The sequence below is a fragment of the Mesoplodon bidens genome, assembly GCF_964165515.1.
Source record: "Mesoplodon bidens genome assembly, contig: HAP1_SCAFFOLD_47, whole genome shotgun sequence".
Taxonomy (NCBI): Eukaryota; Metazoa; Chordata; class Mammalia; order Artiodactyla; family Ziphiidae; genus Mesoplodon; species Mesoplodon bidens.
The window spans coordinates 683,147-706,144 of record NW_027671336.1 but is presented as its reverse complement, the minus strand read 5'-3'; the positions used below and the strand labels follow the sequence as shown (position 1 = coordinate 706,144).

Here is a 22,998-nt window from a genome sequence, read left to right as displayed (position 1 = left end):
TGTCATCACAATGCTCCCTGACACCTGTCTTCACAATACTGCATGACCTTGTCATCACAATGTGCCATGCCCACTGTCAACACATTTATCCGTGAAACTTGTCAGACCAATGCTCCATGCCCCTGTCATCACAGTGCTCCATGCCTTTGTCATCACAATGATCCATGACCCCAGTTCTCACCATGCTCCGTGACTCCAGTCATCACAAGTCTTCATGACCTGTGTCATTACAATGATCCATGCCCTCATCATCACAAGGCTCTGTGAACTTTGTCACCACAGTGCTCCATGAACATTTCATCACAATGCTCCGTGACACTTGTTATCACAATCCTCCGTCCCTTTGTCAACTCAATGCTCCATGACCCTTGTCATCACAATGTTCCATTTGCTTGTCAGCGCAGTGCTCCATGACCCATGTCATCACAATGCTCCATAAACCTTGTCATCAGAATGCTCCTTGCACGTCTTATAAAAGTGCTCTCTCACCACTGATATCAAAATGTTCCCTCACTACTCATCACAATACACCCACTCCCCTGTCATCACAATGGTCCATAACACCTGTCATGAAAATGTTCCATGACTCCTGACATCACAATGTTCCATAACCCCTGTCATCAAAATGTTCCATGACCCTTTTCATCAAACTGCTCCATGACCCTGTCATCACAATGCTCCCTGCCCTTCGTATCACAATGCACAACGCCCTTGTAATCAAAATGCTCCATGACTTTGTCATCACAAAGATCCATGAACCTTGGCATTACCATGCTCCATGTCATTGTCATCACAATGCTCCATGATCGCTCTCATCACATTGTTCCATTCCCTTGTCATCACAAAGCTCCATGACCTATGTCATCACAGTACTCCATGCCCTTTTCATCAAAATGCTCCATGACCTTTGTCATCACAATTCTCAATACACTTGTCATCACAATGCTCCCTGACACTTCTCGTCAGAATGCTCCTTGAACCGTGTCACGAAAAGGCTCCATGCCTTTTTCATCACAATGCCCCACGCCTTTATCATCACAATGCTCCATGCCATTTTCATCAAAATACTCCACAAGCTTGTCTTGAGAATGCTCCATGACCGTTGTCATCACAATTCTCCATGCACTTGCCAGCACAATGCTCCCTGACCCTTGTCATCACAAGGCTCCAAGCCATTGTCATCACGTTGCTCCATTACCTTTGTCACCAGAATCCTCCATGACACTTTGCATCACAATGCTCCATGCCGTTGTCATCACAATGGGCCTTTAAATATGTCATCACAATGCTCCCTGACACCTGTCTTCACAATACTGCATGACCTGGTCATCACAATGTGCCATGCCTACTGTCAACACAATTATCCATTAAACTTGTCAGACCAATGCTCCATGCCCCTGTCATCACAATGCTCCATGCCCTTGTCATCACAATGCTCCATGACCCCAGTTCTCACAATGCTCCGTGACTCCAGTCATCACAAGGCTTCATGACCTGTGTCATCACAATGATCCATGCCCTCATCATCACAAGGCTCTCTGAAATTTGTCACCACAATGCTCCATGAACTTTTCATCACAATGCTCCGTGACACTTGTTATCACAATGCTCCGTCCCTTTGTCAACTCAATGCGCCATGACCCATGTCATCACAGTGTTCCATGTGCTTGTCAGCGCAGTGCTCCCTGACCCATGTCATCACAATGCGCCATGCGCTTGACATCACAATGATCCACAATATTGTCATCACAATGCTCCATAAACCTTATCATCACAATGCTCCATGCACTTCTTATCAATATGCTCTCTCACCACTGATATCAAAATGTTCCCTCACTAGTCATCACAATACACCCTCTCCCCTGTCATCCCAGGGGTCCATAACCCCTGTCATGAAAATGTTCCATGACCCCTGATATCACAATGTTCCATAACCCCTGTCATCAAAATGTTCCATGACATTTTTCATCAAATTGCTCCATGACCGTGTCATCACAATGCTCCCTGCCCTTCTCATCACAATGCTCAATGACCTGGCCATCAAAATGCTCCATGACCTTTGTCATCACAAAGATCCATGACCCTTGTCATCACAATGGTCCATATAATTGTCATCACAATGCTCCATGAACACTCTCATCACATTGCTCCATGCCTTTGTCATCACAAAGCTCCATGACACATGTCATCAGAATGCTCCATGGCCTTCCCATCACATTGCTCCATTACACCTGTCATAAGAATGCTCCATGACCCCTGTCATCACAATGTTCCATGGCCTTGTCATCACAAGGCCCCATGACCCTTCTCATCACAGTGCTCCAAGACCCATGTTATCACAATGCTCCATGCCCCTTTTCATCTAAATGATCCATGAAACCAGTCATCACAATGTTCCAAACCCTTGTGATCACAATATACCATAACTCTTGTCGTCAAAATGCCGCATGATGATCGTCATCACAGTTATCCATGGTCTTCTCATCACAATGCTCTATGATCTTTGTCATCACAGTGCTCAATACAATTGTCATCAAAATGCTCCATGACACTTGTTGTATGTATGTTCCTTGAACCCTGTAATGACAAGGCTCCATGCCTTTTTCATCACATTGATCCATGCGTTTTTCATCACAATGCTCTAAGACCCCTGTAATCATAATTCTCCATGCCCTTGTCATCACAAACCTCAATGAAGTATATCATTAGAAAGCTGCTTGGCCTTCTCCTCACAATGCTCCATGCCCTTGTCATCACAATGTTCCAAGACCCCTGTAATCACAATGCTCCGTGCCCCTTCTCATCAGTATGCTCCCTGAGATTTGTCATCACACGGCTCGATGGTTTTCTCATGACAATGCTCCAGGACCTTGTCATCACAATGCTTCACGACCTTGTCATGAAAATTATCAATGGCCCTTGTCATTATAATGCTTCAAGCCCTAGTCATCACAATGCTCCATTATATTTGTCATGACAATCCTCCATTACATTTGGCATCACAATGTTCCATGTCATTGTCATCGCAGTGAACCCTGACATATGTCATCACAATGCTCCCTGACACCTTTCTTCAAATACTCCATGACTTTCTCATCACAATGCTCCATGACCTTGTCATCACAATGCTCCATGACCTTGTTATCACAATGCTCCATGACCCCTGTCATCACAATGCTCCGTGACTCCTGTCATCACAATGATTCATGACCTTTGTCATCACAGTGGTCCATGCCCTAGTCATCAACAGTCTCTGTGACGTTATTAACCACAATGCTCCATGAAATTTTCATCACAATGCTCTTTGACCCTTTTCATCAGAGTGGTCTATGCCTTTCTCAGCACAATGCTCCATGACCCTTGGCATCACAATGCTCCATGTCATTGTCATCACAATGCTCCATGAATGTACTCATCACATTGCTCAATGCCCTTGTCATCACAAAGATCCATGACACATGTCATCAGAATGCTCCATGGCCTTCTCAACACAGTGTTCCATTACACCTGTCATAAGAATGCTCCATGACCCCTGCCATTACGATGTTCCATGGACTTGTCATCACAAGGCCGCATGACCCTTCTCATCACAATGCTCCAAAACACATGTTATCAAAATGTTCCATGCCCCTTTTCATCTAAATGATCCATGAACCCTGTCATCACAATGTTGCAAACCCTTGTGATCACAATATTCCATAACTCTTGTCATCACAATGCCCCATGACGATCGTCATCACAATTATCCATGGTCTTCACATCACAATGCTCCATGACCTTTGTCATCACAATGCTCAATACACTTGTCATCAAAATGCTCCCTGACACTTGTTGTCTGTATGCTCCTTGAACACTGTCATGACAAGGATCCATGACTTTTTCATCACAATGATCCATGCCTTTTTCATCACAGTTCTCTAAGACCACTGTAATCATATTTCGCCATGCCCTTGTCATCACAAAGCTCAATGACACATATCATTAGAATGCTTCTTGGTCTTCACCTCACAATGTTCCATGCCCTTGTCATCCCAATGCTCCATGACCCCTGTATTAACAATGCTCTGTGACGCTTTTCATCACAGTGCTCCATGACACCTGTCATCACAATGCTCCATGCCTTTGTCAGCAAAATGCTACATGACCTTGTCATTACAATGCTCTATGTGCTTGTCATCACAATACTCCATTACCATTCTCATCACAATCCTCCATGGACCATGGGATCACATTGATTCATGCCCTTGTCATCAGAATGCTCCATGCTCCTTGAAATCAAAATGATCCATGACATCTCTCATCACAATTCTCCAAACTCTTGTGATCACATTATTCCATAACACTTGTCATCACAACGCTCCATGCTGCCTGTCATCACAATACTCCATGCCCTTGTCATCACAATGCTCCATGACCTTTGTCATCACAATGCTCCAAACCATTGTCATCACAATGCTCTCTTTCCATTGTCATCAGAATCCTCCATGACACTTGGCATCACAGTGCTCCATGCCATTGTTGTCATTGGGCCATTACATATGTCATCACAATGCTCCCTGACACTTGTCGTCAAAATGCTCATTGAACCCTGTCACGAAAAGGCTCCATGCCTTTTTCAACACAATGCCCCATGCCTTTTTCATCACAATGTCCCATGCCATTTTCATCACAATGCCCCATGCCATTGTCATCAAAACACACGACAAGCTTTTCATCAGCATGCTCCATGACCCTTATCATAACAATTCTCCATGCACTTGTCAGCACAATGCTCCCTGACCCTTGTCATCACAATTCTCCAAGCTATTGTCATCACAATGCTCCGTTACATTTGTCATCAGAATCCTCCATGACACTTGGCATCACAATGCTCCATGCCATTGTCATCACAATGGGCCATTACATAATTCATTTCAATGCTCCCTGACAACTGTTTTCACAGTACTCTATGACCTGGTCATCACAATGCTCCATGCCCTTGTCATCACAATGCGCCATTCCAAATGTCATCACAATAATCCATGAAACTTATTAGACCAATGCTCCATGCCCTTGTCATCACAATGCTTCATGCCCTTGTTATCACAATGCTCTATGACCCCTGTAATCACAATGCTCGGTGATTCCAATCATCACAATGTTTAATGACCTTTTTTATCACAGTGGTCCATGCCCTCATCATCAACAGTCTCTGTGACTATTTAACCACAATGCTCCATGAACTTTTCATCACAATGCTCTTTGACCTTTGTCATCATAATGCTCTATGCCTTTCTCAGAACAATGCTCCATGACCCTTGTCATCACAATGCTCCATGTGCTTGTCAGGACAGTGCTCCGTGACACATGTCATCACAATGCTCCATAAACATTGTCATCACAATGTTCCATGCACTTCTCATCAAAATGCTCTCTCACCACTGATATCAAAATGTTACATCACTATTCGTCACAATACTCCCGCACCCGTCATCACAATGTTCCATGACTCCTGTCATCACAATGCTACATGCACTTATCATCACAATGTTCGATGACCCCTGACATCACAATGTTCAATAAACCCTATCATCAAGATGCTCCATGACACTTTTCATCATATTGCTCCATGACCCTGTCATCACAATGCTCCCTGCCCTTCTCATCACAATGCACAACACCCTTTTCATCAAGATGCTCCATGACACTTGGCATCAAAGTGCTCCATGTCATTGTCATCACAATGCTCTATGAACGCTCTCATCACATTGCTCCATGCCCTTGTCATCACAAAGCTACATGACACATGTAATCAGTATGCACCATGGTTTTCTCATCACAATGTTCCATTCCCTTGTCATCACATTGCTCCATTACACCTGCCATAACAATGTTTCATGATCCCTGCCATCACGTTGTTCCATGGCCTTGTCATCACAAGGCTCCATTACCCTTCTCCTCACAATGCTCCAATAACCCTGTAATCACAATGCTCCATGCCCATTTTCATCTCAATGACCCATGAAACCTGTCATCACAATGCACCATGCACATCATCATAATGATTCATAATATTGTCATCACAATGAAATCAAAATGCTCCATAACCTCTGTAATAACAATGCTCCAAACCGTTGTGATCACAATATTCCATTACACTTGTCAGCATAGTGCCCCATTACGCTCGTCATCAAAATCATCCATGCCTTTCTCATTGAAATGCTCCATTACCCCTCTCTTAAAAATGCTCCATGACCCCTGCCATCACAATGTTCCACGGCCTTCTCATCACAAGGCTCCATGACACTTGTCATCACGATGCTCAAAGACACCTGTCATCACAATGCTCCATGCCTTTGTCAGCAAAATGCTACATGACATTGTCATTACTATGCTCTTTGTGGTTGTCATCACAATACTCCATTACCATTGTCATCACAATCCTCCATGAACATTGGGATCTCATTGCTTCATGTCCTTGTCATCACAATGCTCCATGCTCCTTGAAATCAAAATGATCCATGACGTCTGTCATCACAATGCTGCAAACACTTGTGATTACAATGTTCCACAACACTTGTCATCACAATGCTCCATGATGCCTGTCATCACAATATTCCATGCCCTTGTCATCACAATGCTCCCTGACACTTGTCGTCAGAATGCTCCTTGAAACCTGTCACGAAAAGGCTCCATGCCTTTTTTATCACAATGTCCCATGCCGTTTTCATCACAATGATCCATGCCATTGTCATCACTATAATTCACAAGCATGTCATCAGAATGCTCCATGACATTTGTCATCACAATTCTCCATGCACTTGTCAGCACAATGCTCCCTGACCCTTGTCATCACAATGCCCCAAGCCATTGTCATCACAATGGGCCATTACAAATGTCATCGCAATGCTCCCTGACACCTGTCTTCACAACACTGCATGACCTGGTCATCACAATGCTCCATGCCCTTGTGATCACAATGCACCATTCCAACTGTCATCGCAATAATCCATGAAACTTATTAGAATACTCCATGCCCTTGTCATCACAATGCTACATGCGTAGTTATCACAATGCTCCATGACCCCTGTCATCACAATGCTCCGTGACTCCAGTCATCACAATGCTTCATGACTTTTCTCATCACAATGGTCCATGCCCTCATCATCAACTGTCTCTGTGATCTTTTTAACAACAATGCTCCATGAAATTTTCATCATTATGCTCTTTGACCCTTGTCATCACAATGCTCTATGCCTTTCTCAGCACAGTGCTCCATGACCCTTTTCATCACAATGCTCCATGCGCTTGTCAGCCCAATGCTCCGCGACACATGTCATCACAATGCACCATGCGACTGTCATCACAGTGCTCCATAATCATGTCATCACAATGCTCCATAAACCTTGTCATCACAATGCTCCATGCACTTCTCATCCAAATGCTCTCTCACCAGAGATATCACAATGTTCCATCACTAGTCATCACAATACTAGCTCACCCCTCTAATCACAATATTCCATGACCCCTGTCATCACAATGCTACATGTCCTTGTCATCACAATGTTCCATGACCCCTGACGTCACCATGTTCCATAACCCTTGTCATCAAAATGCTCCATGACCCTTTTCATCCCAAAGCTCCATGACCCCAGACATCACAATGTTCTATAACACCTGTCATCAAAATGTTCCATTACACTTTTCTTCAAATTGCTGCATTACCCTGTCATCAAAATGCTCCCTGCCTTTCTCATCACAATGCCCCACGCCCTTGTCATAAAAATGTTCCATGACCTTTGTCATCACAAAGCTCCATGATACTTGGCATCACAATGCTCCAAGTCATTGTCATCACAATTCTCCATGAACCCTCTCATCACATTTCTCCATGCTTTTGTCATCACAAAGCTCCATGACACTTATCATCACAATGCTCGATGTCCTTCTCATCACAATGCTCCATGCCCTTGCCATCACAATGCTCCATTACCCCTGTCATGACAATGCTCCATGAACCCTGACATCACGATGTTCCATGGCCTTGTCATCACAAGGCTCCATGACCCTTCTCATCACAATGCTGCATGACCCCTGTCCTGACAATGCTCCATGAACCCTGCCATCACGATGTTCCATGGCCTTGTTATCACAAGACTCCATGACCCTTGCCATCACAATGATCCAAGTCCCTGGTAATCACAATGCTCGATGCCATTGGCATCACAAAGCTCCATGACACATGTCATCAGAATGTTCCATGGCCTTTTCATCACAATGATCCATGCCCTTGTCATCACAATGCTCCAAGACCCCTGTAATTACAAGGCTCCATGCCCCTTTTCATCTCAATGTTCCATGAACCCTGTCATTACAATGCACCATGCCCATCATCATAATGCTTCATACTACTGTCATCACAATGAAATCAAAATGCTCCATGACCTCTGTCATCATAATGCTCCAAACCCTTGTGATCACAATCTTCCATAACACTTATCATCACATCACCCCCTGACGCTCATCATCAAAAATATCCATGGTCTTCTCATAACAATGCTCCATGAAATTTGTCATCACAATGCTCAATACACTTGTCATCACAATGCTCCCTGACCTTTGTTGTCTGTATGCTCCTTGAACCCTGTCATGACAAGGCTCCATGCCTTTTTCATCACAATGATCCATGCCCTTTTCATCACAATGCTCCATGACCCGTTTAATCAAAATGCTCCATGTCCTTGTCATCACAAAGCTCCATGACGCATGTCAGCAGTGTGCTCCATGGAATTTTCCTCACAATGCTCCAAGCCTTTGTTATCACAATGCTCCAAGAGCCCTGTAATCACAATGCTCCATGCCCCTTTTCATCAGAGTGCTCCATGAGACTTGTCATCACAAGTCTCCATGTTCTACTCATCACAATGCTCAAGGACCTTGTCATCACCATGCTCCATTCCCTTGTCATCACAATCCTCCATGACCCCTGCCTTCACAATATTCCATGAACATTTTCAGCCCAATGCTCCATGACCTTCTCATCACAATGCTCAATGACAAATATCATCACAATGCTCAATGACCACTGTCATCACAAAACTCCATGACACCTGACAACACAATGATCCGAGACTCTTGTCATCACAATTCTCCATTCCCTAATCATCACAATGATCCATTACCCCTCTCATCACAATACTCCTTGAACATTTTCAGCCCAATGCTCCATGACCCTTGTCATCACAATGATCCATGCCCTTGTCATCTCAATGATCCATGACCCCTGTATTCACAATTCTCCGTGACGCTAGTCATCACAGTGCTCCATGACACCTGTCATCACAATGCTCCATGGCTTTGTCAGCAAAATGCTACATGACCTTGTCATTACAATGCTCTATGCGCTTGTCATCACAATATTCCATTACCATTGTCATCACAATCCTCCATGAACCTTGGGATCACATTGCGGCATGTCCTAGTCATCACAATGCTCCATGCTCCTTGAAGTAAAAATGATCCATGACCTCTGTCATCACAATGCTCCAAACACTTGTGATCACAATGTTCCATAACACTTGTCATCACAACGCTCCATGATGCCTGTCACCACAATACTCCATGCCCTTTTCATCACAATGCTCCATGCCCTTTGTCATCACAATTCTCAATACACTTGTCATCACAATGATTCCTGACACTTGTCGTCAGAATGCTCCTTGAACCCTGTCACGAAAAGGCTCCATGCCATTTTCATCATAATGCCCCATGCCATTTTCATCACAATAATCCATGCCTTTGTCATCAAAATACTCAACAAGCTTGTCATCCAAATGCTTCATGACCCGTGTCTTAACAATTATCCATGCACTTGCCAGCATAATGCTCCCAGACACTTGTCATCACAATGCTCCAAGCCATTGTCATCACAATGTGCCATTCAAACTGTCATCGCAATAATCCATGAAAATTTTTAGACCAATGCTCCATGCCCTTGTCATCACAATGCTCCATGACCCATATCATCACAATGCTCCGTGACTCCAGTCATCACAATGGTTCAGGACGTTTGTCATCACAATGGTCTATGCCCTCATCATCAACAGTCTCTGTGACTTTTTAACCACAATGCTCCATGAACTTTTCATCACAATGCTCTTTGACCCTTGTCATCACAATGCTCTGTGCCTTTCTAAGCACAATGCTCCAAGACCCTTGTCATCACAATCCTACATGTGCTAGTTAGGACAATGCTCCAAGACAAATGTCATCAAAATGCTCCATGCGCTTGTCATCACATTGCTCCACAATCTTGTCATCACAATGCTCCATAAAACTTGTCATCACAATGCTCCATGCACTTCTCAACAAAATGCTCTCTCACCACTGATATCACAATGTTACATCACTATTCGTCACAATGCTCCCTTACCCCTGTCATCACAATGTTCCATGACTCCTGTCATCACAATGCTCCATGCCCCTTTTCATCAGTATGCTCCATGAGATTTGTCATCACAAGGCTCCATGGTTTTCTCATCACAATGCTCCAGGAAATTGTCATCACAATGCTTCACGACCTTGCCCTGAAAATTCTCAATGGCCCTAGTCATGATAATGCTCCAAGCCCTAGTCATCACAATGCTTCATTATATTTGTCATCACAATCCTCCATTACATTTGGCATCACAATGCTCCCTGCCATTTTCTTCGCAATGAATCATGACATATATCATCACAATGCTCCCTGACACCTGTCTTCACAATACTCCATGACCTTCTCTTCACAATGGTCCATGCCCTTGTCATGACAATGTACCATGTTCACTGTCATCACAATAATCTATGAAACTTGTCAGACCAATGCTCCATTCCCCTCTCATCACAATGCTCCAAGCCCTTGTCATCACAATGCTCCATTACCCCTGTCATCACAGTGCTCCGTGACTCCATTCATCAGAGTCCTTCATAATATCTGTCATCACAATGGTCCATGCCTGCATCATCACAAGGCTCTGTGACCTTTGTAACCACAATGCTCCATGAAATTTTCATCACAATGCTCCGTGACCCTTGTCATAACAATGCTCCATGCCTTTCCCAGAAAAACGCTCCATGACCCTTGTCATCAAAATGTGCCACGCACTTTTCATCACAACGGTCCACAAATTTGTCATCACAGTGCTCCATAAACCTTGGAATCACAATGCTCCATACCCTTCTCATCACAATGATCCATTACCCCTGTCATAACAATGCTCCATGAACCCTGCCATCACAATGTTCCAGGGACTTGTCATCACAAGGCTCCATGACACTTGTCATCACAATGCTCCAAGACCCCTGTAATCACAATGCTCCATGCCCTTGTCTTCACAAAGCTCCATGACACATGTCATCAGAATGTTCCATGCCCTTCTCATCACAATGCTCCATTAACCCTGTCATCACAATGCTCCTTGACCACTGCAATCACAATGTTCCACGGCCTTGTCATCACAAGGCTCCCTGACACTTGTCGTCACAATGTTCCAAGACACCTGTCATCACAATGCTCCATGCCTTTGTCACCAAAATGCTACATGACCTTGTCATTACTATGCTCTTTGCGCTTGTCCTCACAATACTCCATTACCATTGTCATCACAATCCTCCATGAATCTTGGGATCACATTGCGTCATGCCCTTGTCATCACAATGCTCCATGCTCCCTGAAATCAAAATGATCCATGACCTCTTTCATCACAATGCTCCAAACCCTTGTGTTCACAGTGTTCCATAACACTTGTCATCACAACGATCCATGATGCCTGTCATCACAATACTCCATGCCCTTTTCATCACAATGCTCCATGACCTTTGTCATCACAATTCTCAATACACTTGTCATCGCAATGCTCCCTGACACTTCTCGTCAGAATGCTCCTTGAACCCTGTCACGAAAAGGCTCCATGCCTTTTTCATCACAATGCCCCATGCCATTTTCATCACAATGTTCCATGCCATTGTCATCAAAATACTCCATAAGCTTGTCATCAGAATGCTCCTTGACCCTTGTCATCACAATTCTCCACGCACTTGTCAGCAAAATGCTCCCTGACCATTGTCGCCACAATGTCCCAAGCCACTGTCATCACAATGCTCCATTAGATTTGTCATCAGAATCCTCCATGACACTTGGCATCACAATGCTCCATGCCATTGTCATCACATTGGGCCATTACAAATGTCATCGCAATGCTCCCTGACACCTGTCTTCACAATACTGCATGACCTGGTCATCACAATGCTCCATGCCCTTGTGATCACAATGCGCCATTCCAACTGTCATCACAATAATCCATGAAACTTATTAGAATGCTCCATGCCCTTGTCATCACAATGCTACATGCGCTAGTTATCACAATGCACCATGACCCCTGTCATCACAATGCTCCGTGACTCCAGTCATCACAATGCTTCATGACTTTTGTCATCACAATGGTCCATGCACTCATCATCAACAGTCTCTGTGACCTATTTAACAACAATGCTCCATGAAATTTTCATCATAATGCTCTTTGACCCTTGTCATCACAATGCTCTATGCCTTTCTCAGCACAGTGCTCCATGACACTTTTCATCACAATGCTCCATGTGCTTGTCAGCACAATGCTCCAGGACCTTGTCATCACAATGCTTCAAGACTTGTCATGAAATTTCTCAATGGCCCTTGTCATCATAATGCTCCAAGCCCTAGTCATCACAATGCTCCATCATATTTGTCATCACAATCCTCCATGACATTTGGCCTCACTATGCTCCCTGCCATTGTAATCGCAATGGATCATGACATATGTCATCACAATGCTCCCTGACACCTGTCTTCACAATACTCCATGACCTTCTCATCACAACGCTCCATGACCTTGTCATCACAACGCTCCATGCCCTTGTCATCACAATGCACCATGTCCACTGTCATCACAATAATCTATGAAATTTGTCAGACCAATGCTCCATGCCCCTCTCATCACAGTTCTCCAAGCCCTTGTCATCACAATTCTACATGACCCCTGTCATCACAATGCTCCCTGACTCCAGTCATCACAATGCTTCATAACATTTGTCATCACAATGGTCCATGCCCGCATCATCACAAGGCTCTGTGACCTTTGTAACCACAATGCTCAATGAACTTTTCATCACAATTCTCCGTGACCTTTGTCATCACAATGCTCCATTCCTTTGCCAGAAAAATGCTCCATGACCGTTGTCATCACAATGTGTCACGCACTTTTCATCACAACGGTCCACAAATTTGTCATCGCAATGCTCAATAAAACTTGAAATCCCAATGCTCCATACCCTTCTCATCAAAATGCTCCATTATCCCTTTCATAACAGTGCTCCATGACTCCTGCCATCACAATGTTCCACGGCCTTGTCATCACAAGGCTCCATGACACTTGTCATCACAATGTTCCAAGACCTCTGTAATCACAATGCTCCATGCCCTTGTCATCACAAAGCTCCATGACTCATGTCACCAGAATGTTCCATGGACTTCTCATCAAAAGGATCCATGCCCATGTCATCACAATGCTCCAAGTCCCCTCTAATCACAATGCTCCATGCCCCTTTTAATCTCAATGCTCCATGAACCCTGTCATCAAAATGCATCATGCCCATCATCATAATGCTTCCGGCTATTGTCAGCACAATTAAATCAAAATTCTCCATGACCTCTGTCATCACAATGCTCCATGACACCTGTCATCACAATACCCCATGAAAATTTTCAGCCAAGTGCTCCATGACGCTTGTCATCACAATGATCCATGACCTTATCATCCCAATGCTCCATGACCCCTGTATTCACAATGCTCCATGACGCTTGTCATCACAGTGCTCCATGACACCTATCATCACAATGCTCCATGCGTTTGTCAACAAAATGCCTCATGACCTTCTCATTACAATGCTCTATGTGCTTGTCATCACGACACTGCATTTCCATTGTCATCACAATCCTCCAAGTATCTTGGGATCACATTGCTTCATGCACTTGTCATCACAATGCTCCCTGCCCTTCTCATCACAATGCACAACGCCCATCTCATCAAAATGCTCCATGACTTTGTCATCACAAATATCCATAAACGCTCTCATCACATTGCTCCATGCCCTTGTCATCAAAAAGCTCCATGACGCATATCATCATAAAGTTCCATGGCCTTCTCATCACAATGCTCTTTGCCCTTGCCATCACAATGTTCCATTACCACTGTCATCACAATATTCCATGACCCATGACATCACGATGTTCCATGGCCTTTTCATCACAAGGCTCCATGACCCTTCTCATCAAAATGCTCCAAGACCTCTAAAATCACAATACTCCATGCCCCTTTTCATCTCAATAATCCACGATCCCTCTCATCACAATGCACCATACCCATCATCATAATGCTTCATGCTATTGTCATCACAATGACATCAAAATGCTCCATGAGCTCTGTCATAACCATGATCCAAACCCTTGTGATCACAATATTCCATAACACTCGTCATCACAATGCCCCATGACACCCGTCATCACAATTATCCATGGTCTTCTCATCACAATGCTCCATGACACATGTCATCACCATGCGCCATGCGCTTGTCTTCACAGCGCTCCACAAACTTGTCATCACAATGCTCCATAAACCTTGTCATCACAAAGCTCCTTGCACTTCTCATCAAAATGCTCTCTCACCACTGATATCACAGTGATACATCACTATTCAACACAATACTCCCTCACCCCTGTCATCACAATGTTGCATGACTCCTGTCATCACAATGCTACATGCAATTATTATCACAATGTTCGATGACCCCTGACATCAAAATGTTCCATAACCCCTGTCATCAAAATGCTCCATGACCATTTTCAACAAATTGATCCATGACCCCTGACATCACAATGTTCCATAACCCCTGTCATCAAAATGTTCCATGACCCTTTGCATCAAATTGCTCCATGACCCTGTCATCACAATGCTCCCTGCCCTTCTCATCAGAATGCACATCAACCTTGTTATCAAAATGCTCCATGTCCTTTTCAACACAAAGATCCATGACCCTTGGCATCACAATGCTTCATGTCTTTGTCATCACAGTGCTCCATGAAAGCTCTCATCACATTGCTCCATGCCCGTGTCATCACAAAGCTCCATGACGCATGTCATCAGAATGCTCCATCCCTTCTCCTCACAATGCTCCATGACCCCTGCCATCACGATGTTCCATGGACTTGTCATCACAAGGCTCCATGACCCTTCTCATCACAATTCTCCATGACTTTTGTCATCACAATGCTCAATACACTTGTCATCAAAATGCTCTCTGACTCTTGTCGTCAGTATGCTCTTTGAACACTGTCATGACAAGGCTCCATGCGTTTTTCATCACAATGATCCATGCCGTTTGCATGATAATGCTCCAATACCCCTGTAATCAAAATGCTCCATGCCCTTGTTATCACAAACCTCCATGACTCATGTCATTAGAATGCTCCATGGCCTTCACATCACAATGCTCCATGCCCTTGTCATCACAATGCTCCAAGACCCCTGTAATCACAGTGCTCCATGCCCCATTTCATCCCAAGGATCCATGAAACCTCTCATCAAATTGCACCATGCCCATCATCAGAATGCTTCATGCTATTGTCATCACAATGAAATCAAAATGCTCTATGACCTTTGTCATAACAATGCTCCAAACCCATGTGATCCCAATATTCCATAAAACTTGTCCTCACAATGCCCATGACGCTCGTCATCACAATTATCCATTGTCTTCTCATCACAATGCTCCATGACATTTGTCATCACAATGCTCAATACACTTGTCATCAAAATGCTCCCTGACCCTTGTTGTCTGTATGCTCCTTGAACCCTGTCATGACAAGGCTCCATACCGTTTTCATCACAAAGATCCATTCCCTTTTCATCACAATGCTCCAAGACCACTGTAATCACACTGCTCCATGCCCTTGTCATCACAACGCTCCGTGACGCATGTCATCAGAATGCTCCATGGCCTTCTCATCACAATGATCCATGCCCTTGCCATCACAATGCTCCATTACCCCTGTCATTACAATGCTCCTTGACCCCTGCCATCACGATGTTCTATGGACTTGTCATAACAAGGCTCCATGACCCTTCTCATCACAATGCTCTAAGACCCCTGTAATCACAGTGCTTCATGCCCCTTTTCATCAAATGCTCCATGAGACTTGTCATTACGAGGCTCCATAATTTTCTCATCACAATGCTCCAGGACCTTGTCATCACAATGCTTCATGCCCTTGTCATAAAAATTCTCAGTGGCCATTCTCTTCATAATGCTGCAAGCCCTAGTCATCACAATGTTCCATTATATTTGTCATCACAATCCTCCATTACATTTGGCATCACAATGCTCCCTGCCAATGCCATCGCAATGGACCATGACATATGTCATCACAGTGCTCCCTGACAGCTGTCTTCACAACACTCCATGACCTTCTCATCACAATGCTCCATGCCCTTGTCATCACAATGCACCATGCCCACTGTCATCACAATACTCTATGAAACTTGTCAGACCAATGTTTCATGCCCCTGTCATCTCAATGCTCCATGCCCTAGTCATCACAATGCTCCATGACCCCTGTCATCACAATGCTCCGTGACTCCATTCATCACAATGCTGCATAACGTTTGCCATCACAATGGTGCATGCCCGCGTCATCACAAGGCTCTGTGACATTTGGAACCACAATGCTCCGTGAACTTTTCATCACAATGCTCCATGACCATTGTCATCCCAGTGCTCCATGCATTTGGCAGAAAAATATTCAATGTCCCTTGTCATCACAATGTGCCACGCGCTTTTCCTCACAACGGTCCACAAACTTTTCATTGCAATGCTACATAAACCTTGTAATCACAATGCTCCATGCATTTCTCATCAAAATGCTCTCTCACAAGAGATATCACAGTGTTACATCACTAGTCGTCACAATACTCCCTCACCCCTGTAATCACAATATTCCATGACCCCTGTCATCACAATGCTACATCCCGATATAATCACAATGTTCCATGACCCCTGACATCACAATGTTCCATAACCCCCGTCATCAAAATGCTCCATGATCCTTTTCATCCCAAAGCTCCATGACCCCTGACATCACAATGTTCTATAACCCCTGTCTTCAAAATGTTACATTACACTTTTCATCAAATTCCTGCATAACATTGTCACCAAAATACTCCCTGCCCTTCTCATCACAATGCACCACACCCTTGTCATCAAAATGCTCCATGACCTTTGTCATCACAAAGCTCCATGACCCTAGGCATCACAAGGCTCCATGTCATTGTCATCACAAAGCTCCATGACACTTGTCATCACAATGCTCGATGCCCTTCTCATCACAATGCTCCATGTCCTTGTCATTAAAAACCTCATTGACTCATGTATCACAGTGTTCCGTCACCTTGTCATCACAATGCTCCATGCCCACTCTCATCACAATAATCCATGAAACATTTCAGACCAATGTTCCATGTCCTTCTCATCACAATGCTCCATTACCCCTGTCATAACAATGCTAAATGACTCCTGCCATCACAATGTTCCACGAATTTGTCATTCACAAGGGTCCATGACACATGTCATCTCAATGCTCCAAGACCCCTGTAATCAAAATTCTCCATGCCCTTGTCATCACAAAGATCCATGACACATGACATCAGAATGTTCCATGCCCTTGTCATCACAACGCTCCTTGCCCTTCTCATCACAATGCTCATAGACACTTCTAATCACAATGCTCCATGCCCCTTTTCATCTCAATGCTCCATGAACCCTGTCAACACAATGCACCATGCCTATCATCATAATGCTTCAGGCTATTGTCATCACAATGAAATCAAAATGCTCGATGACCTCTGTCATCACAATGCTCCACACTCTTTTGATCACATTGTTCCATAACACTTATAATCACAGCACCCCATAACGCCCATCATCACAATTATCCATGATCTTCTCATCACTATGCTCCATAACCCTTGTCATCACAATGCTCCCTGACACTTGTCGTCAGTACGCTCCTTGAACCATATCATGACAAGGCTCCATGCCCTTTTCATCACAATTCTCCAAGACCCCTGTAATCGCAGTGCTCCATGCACTTGTCATCACAAAGCTCCATGAGGCATGTCATCAGAATACTCCATGGCCTCCTCACAATGCTCCATGCCCTTGTCATTACAATGTTCCAAGACTCCTGTAATCACAATGCTCCATGCCCCTTTTCATCAGAATGCTCCATGAGACTTGTCATCACAAGTCTCCATTGTCTTCTATTCACAATGCTACATTTCCTTGTCATCACAATGTTCCATGACCCCTGTAATCACAATATTCCATGAATATTTTCAGCCAAATGCTCCATGAACTTCTCATCACAATGCTCCATGACCAATATCATCACAATGCTCCATGACCACGGTCATCACAACACACTATGACCGCTGACAACAGAGTTATACGGGTCTCTTGTCATCACAATGCTCAATTCCCTACTCATCACAATGCTCCATGATCCCTGTCATCACTATACTCCATGAACATTTTAAGCCCAATGCTCCATGACGCTTATCATCACAATGATCCATGCACTTGTCATCCCAATGCACCATGACCCCTGTATTCACAATGCTCAGTGACGCATGTCACCAAAGGGCTCCATGACACTTGTCATCACAATGCTCCATGCCTTTGTCAGCAAAATGCTACATGACCTTGTCATTACAATGCTCTATGCGCTTGTCATCACAAAACTGCATTACCATTGTCATCACAATCCTCCATGAACATTGGAATCATATTGCTTCATGCCCTTGTCATCACAATGCTCCATGCTCCTTGAAATCAAAATGATCCATGACTCTGTCATCACAATGCTCCAAAGCCTTGTGATCACAATGTTCCATAACACTTGTCATCACAATGCTCCCTGACTCTTGTCGTCAGAATGCTCCTTGATACCTGTCACTAAAAGGCTCCATGCCTTTTTCATCACAAAGCCCCATGCCATTTTCATCACAATGCTCCATGCCATTGTCATCAAAATACTCCACAAGCCTGTCATCAGAATGCTCCATGACCTTTGTCATCACAATTCTCTATGCACTAGTCAGCACAATGCTCCCTGACCGTTGTCATCACAATGCTCCAAGCCATTGTCATCAAAATTCTCCATTACCTTTGTCATCAGAATCCTCCATGACATTTGGCATCACAATGTTCCAAGCCATAGTAATCACAATGGGCCATTACATATGTCATCACAATGCTCCCTGACACCAGTCTTCACAATACTGCATGACCTGGTCTTCACAATATTCCATGCCGTTGTTATCACAATGCTCCATGACCCATGTCATCACAATGCTCCGTGAGTCCGGTCATCACAATGCTTCATGACCTTTGTCATCACAATGGTCCATGCCCTCTTCATCAACAGTCTCTGTGACATTTTTAACCTCAATGCTCCATGAAATTTTCATCACAATGCTCTTTGACCCTTGTCATCAAAATAATCTATGCCTTTCTCAGCACAATGCTCCATGAGCCCTGTCATCACAACGCTCCATGTCCCTTGTCATCACGATACTCCATGAACATTTTCATCCCAATGCTCTATGACGCTTGTCATCACAATGATCCATGCCCTTGTCATCCCAATGCTCCATTACACCTGTCACAACAATGTTCCATGCCTTTGCCAGCAAAATGCTACATGGCCTTGTCATTACAATGCTCAATGAACTTGTCATCACAATAATACATTACCATTGTCATCACAATCCTCCATGAAATTTGGGATCAAATTGTTTCATGCCCTTGTCATCACAATGCTCAATGCTCCTTGAAATCAAAATGATCCATGACCTCTGTCATCACAATGCTCCAAAGCCTTGTGGTCACAATGTTCCATAACACTTGTCATCACAACGCTCCATGATGCCTGTCATCACAATACTCCATGCCCTTTTCATCAAAATGTTCCATGACCTTTGTCATCACAATTCTCAATACACTTGTCATCACAATGCTCCCTGACTCTTGTCGTCAGAATGCTCCTTGAACCCTGGCACAAAAAGGCTCCATGCCTTATCATCACAATGCCCCATGCCATTTTCATCACAATGCTCCATGCCATTGTCATCAAAATACTCCACAAGCTTGTCATCCAAATGCTCCATGACCCGTGTCATCAAAATTCTCCATGCACTTGCCAGCACAATGCTCCCTGACCCTTGTTATCACAATGCTCCAAGCCATTGTCATCACAATGCTCCATTAACTTTGTCATCAGAATCCTCCATGACACTTGGAATCACAATGCTCCATGCCATTGTCATCACAATGGGCCATTACATATGTCATCACAATGCTCCCTGACACCAGTCTTCACAATACTGCATGACCTTGTCTTCACAATGCTCCATGCCCTTGTCATCACATAGCGCTATTCCAACTGTCATTGCAATAATCCATGAAACTTATTAGACCAATGTTCCATGCCCTTGTCATCACAATGCTCCATGTCCTTGTTATCTCAATGCTCCGTGACTCCAGTCATCACAATGCTTCATGACCTTTGTCAGCACATGGTCCATGCCCTCGTCATCAACAGTCTCTGTGACCTTTTTAACCTCAATGCTCCATGAAATTTTCATCACAATGCTCTTTGACCCTTATCATCACACTACTCTATGCCTTTCTCAGCACAATGCTCCATGACCGTTGTCGTCACAATGCTCAATGCATAGTCAGCACAATGCTCCATGACACATGTCATCACAATGCACCATGTGCTCGTCATCACAGTGCTCCACAATGTTGTCATCACAATGCTCCATTTACCCTGTCATCACAATGCTCCATGAATTTGTCAGAAAAATGCTCCATGACCCTTGTCATCACAATGTGCTACGCGCTTTTCATCAAAACAGTCCACAAATTTGTCATGGCAATACTTCATAAACCTTGTAATCACAATGCTCCATGCCCTTCTCATCACAATGCTCCATTAACCCTGTCATAACAATGCTCCATGACCCTTGCCATCACAATGTTCCACGGCCTTGTCATCACAAGGCTCCATGACACTTGTCATCACAATGCTCCAAGGCCCCTGTAATCACACTGCTCCGTGCCCTTGCCATCACAAAGCTCCATGACACATGTCATCATAATGTTCCATGGCCTTCTCCTCAAAATGATCCATGCCCTTGTCATCACAATGCTCCAAGACCCCTGTTATCACAATACTCCATGCCCCTTGTCATCTCAATGCTCCATGAACCCTGTCATCACAATGCATCATGCACATCATCATAATGCTTCCGGCAATTGTCAGCGAAATGAAATCAAAATTCTCCATGACCTCTCTCATCACAATGCTCCATGAACCCTGTCATCAAAATACTCCATGAACATTTTCAGCCCAATGCTCCATGACACTTGTCATCACAATGATTCTTGCCCTTGTCATCCCAATGCTCCATGACCCATGTATTCACAATGATTCGTGACGCTTGTCATCACAGTGCCCCATGACACATGTCATCACAACGCTCCATGCCTTTGTCAGCAAATTGCTACATGACCTTGTCATTACAATGCTCTATGTGCTTGTCCTCACAATACTCCATTACCATTGTCATCACAATCCTCCATGAACCTTGGGATCACATTGCTTCATGCCCTTGTCATCACAATGCTCCATGCTCCTTGAAATCAAAATGATCCATGACCTCTGTCATCACAATGCTCCAAAGCCTTGTGATCACAAAGTTCCATAACACTTGTCATCACAACGCTCCATGATGCCTGTCATCACAATACTCCATGCCCTTTTCATCACAATGCTCCATGACCTTTGTCTTCACAATTCTCAATACACTTGTCATCACAATGCTCCCTGACACTTGTCGTCAGAATGTTCCTTGAACCCTGTCACGAAAAGGCTCCATGCCTTTTTCTTCACAATGTCCAATGCCATTTTCATCACAATGCTCCATGCTTTTGTCATCAAAATACTCCACAAGCTTGTCATCAGAGTGCTCCATGACCCTTGTCATCACAATTCTCCATGCACTTGTCAGCACAATGCTCCCTGACCCTTGTCATCACAGTGTCCAAAGCCATTGTCATCACTATGCTCCATTACCTTTGTCATCAGAATCCTCCATGACACTTGGCATCACAATGCTCCAGGCCATTGTCATCACAATGGGCCATTACATATGTCATCACAATGCTCCCTGACACCTGTCTTCACAATACTGCATGACCTGGTTATCACAATGCTCCAGTCCTTGTCATCACAATGCGCCATTCCAATTGTCATCGCAATAATCCATGAAACTTATTAGACCAATGCTCCATGCCCTTTTCATCACAATGTGCCATTCCAACTGTCATCGCAATAATCCATGAAACTAATTAAACCAATGCTCCATGCCCTTGTCAACACAATGCTCCATGACCTTGTTATCACAATGCTCCATGACCCCTGTCATCACAATGCTCCGTGACTCCAGTCATCACAATGCTTCATGAACTTTGTCATCACAATGGTCCATGCCCTCGTCATCAACAGTCTCTGTGACCATTTTGACAACAATGCTCCATGAACTTTTCATCACAATGCTCTTGACCCTTGTCATCACAATGCTCTATGCCTTTCTCAGCAAAATGCTCCATTACCCTTGTCATCACAATGCTCCATGCGCTTGTCATCACAGTGCTCCACAATCTTGTCTTCACAATGCTCCATAAATCTTGTTATCACAACGCTCCATGCACTTCTCATCAAAATGCTCTCTCACTACTGATATCACAATGTTACATCACTATTCGTCACAATACTCCCTCACCCCTGTCATCAAAATGTTCCATGACTCCTGTCATCACAAT

The 22,998-nt window shown here is 44.0% G+C and overlaps 1 long non-coding RNA gene across 1 annotated transcript in view; it reads right to left on the bottom strand.

The window, feature by feature from the left end:
* Window positions 1-21,045, bottom strand: part of LOC308611550 — a 412,721-nt gene extending 391,676 nt beyond the window's left edge. Inside the window, exon 1 of the long non-coding RNA XR_014014963.1 lies at window positions 20,989-21,045. This is a non-coding gene — a long non-coding RNA (uncharacterized lncRNA). The remainder of the gene's footprint in view (window positions 1-20,988) is intronic.
* Window positions 21,046-22,998: the final 1,953 nt, after the last annotated feature.